Genomic DNA, 1883 nt, shown 5'->3' on the forward strand with positions numbered 1-1883 from the left:
GCCGCCCCAACACCGGCTGTCTTAAAGCTTTCGTAGAGCCCCACGTACAGCCTGCTACACACCTGAGCTGCATAGTAAAGTCTGTTGTTCCCAGGCTACAGGCCTGTACAGCATGTTACTGTGCTATAGGCAATTGTAACACGATGGTAAACATTTGTGTACCTAAACATATAAAAAGGAAAAATATTGTAAAAAAGCTTAGAAAACATGGTCCATCTCTATAGGGCACTTAGCATGAAAGGAGCTTGAAGAACCGGCTGTTGCCCTGGCTGAGTCAGTGAGTGAGTGCTGAATTAGTGGGAGGGCCTAGGTGGGACATCACTGGGCACTACTGTAAACCTAGGCTGCTAAGTTTATTTAACATATTTTGTCTCCAATAATAAATTAATCTTAGCTTCCTGTGTTTTTCTTTTTACTTTATAAACTTTTTTTCTCATTTTAGAAACTGTTTTATTCTTTTATAATAATACTTAAAACACAAACACATTGTACAGAAGTACAAACTTTTTTCTTTTTTTATATTCTGTAAGGGTTTTCTAATTTTAAAACTTTTAATTTTTTTACTTCTCAAACATTTTTTAAAAAATTAAGACACAAACACACACACTAGCTTATGCCTACACAAGGTCCAATCATCAATATCACTGTCCTTTACTCCACATCTTGTCCCACTGAAGGGACTTCTGGGACAATAACATCATAACATCCATGGAGCTGTCATCTCCTGTGGTAACAGTGCTGTCTTCTGGAATATCTCCTGAGGCATCTTCCTGAGGCTGCTTAATAGTTAACTTTATGTATGTATGTAGACTCTAAAATTAGCAATGAAAATTATAACACACAAATACATAAACCAGTAACAGCCGTTTATTATCATTATCAAGTATATTGTCAGGTACATAATTGCATGTGCCCTACTTTGTATACCACTGGCAGCACAATAGGTTTGTTTACAACAAACAGTGTCACCAGGCTACAATGTCACTAGGTGACAGGAATTTTTCAGCTCCATTATAATCTTATGGGACCACCGTGATATATATAGTTCATCCTTGGCTGCAATGTTGCTCTGTGGTACAGGACCATACATATTTGAAAAGCAAACTTAGTGTTAGTGAAAGTTCGGTGGGAGGGTAATGAAATTGCTAAGGAAGTCTCTAAAGATAGGAGCTTAGAGAACTCGGTGAACAGTGATTCTATCAACTGCAGTAGGAAAGACATGAAGTAATTATTTATAATTGTAGCCAAGTTTGAGCAGTCTAGAGATATCCAGATGAAAACACTCTCCCAGTGAGTTTGGAGCTGGTGAGGGAGAACGGGCTATACAACGAGGGCCCTTTTGTAGGTCATGGGTAGATACTTCAGTGCTCTGCCTGTCTACAACTGTGTTTCTTTTCTTCCTCTAATTTCTTCATCTCCCCAAAGTAACCAAACTCCTTTAATATCAAGTTTCTATCTGTGACATTATGCTAGTAAAGGGTCTCAGGATAGAAACTCTCACAGCTGTCAATGCCAACCTTGAAATAAAATAAATGAAATGTAAATAAAATATTTCCCTAATTTAAGTGTTTTTAATATAAATATATTACCTTTGGTCTTATAAACATGGATAGCAAATAACTAAACATTTTTCAAAGTCCTTGTTTAAACAATTATCTGCCTGGTTTATCCAATTCAAATTACTATTTTAGTCATCTTTTAATCATATAATTTAAAGACTGTGACACCACGCTCCCATATTTTATTTTAAAAACATGTTTTCCATTTAAAGAGGTGTGAATTCAGATTTATAATTTGTTGTCTTAATTGCTAAAAATGGTATCTGTACTTAATTTGCATCTTGTCCACCATAATGACGTGTCCAAAATGCTCTTCTGAACCAC

The sequence above is a fragment of the Otolemur garnettii genome, unplaced genomic scaffold, assembly GCF_000181295.1.
Source record: "Otolemur garnettii isolate 467f Iridium unplaced genomic scaffold, OtoGar3 scaffold00142, whole genome shotgun sequence".
NCBI classification, from domain to species: Eukaryota; Metazoa; Chordata; class Mammalia; order Primates; family Galagidae; genus Otolemur; species Otolemur garnettii.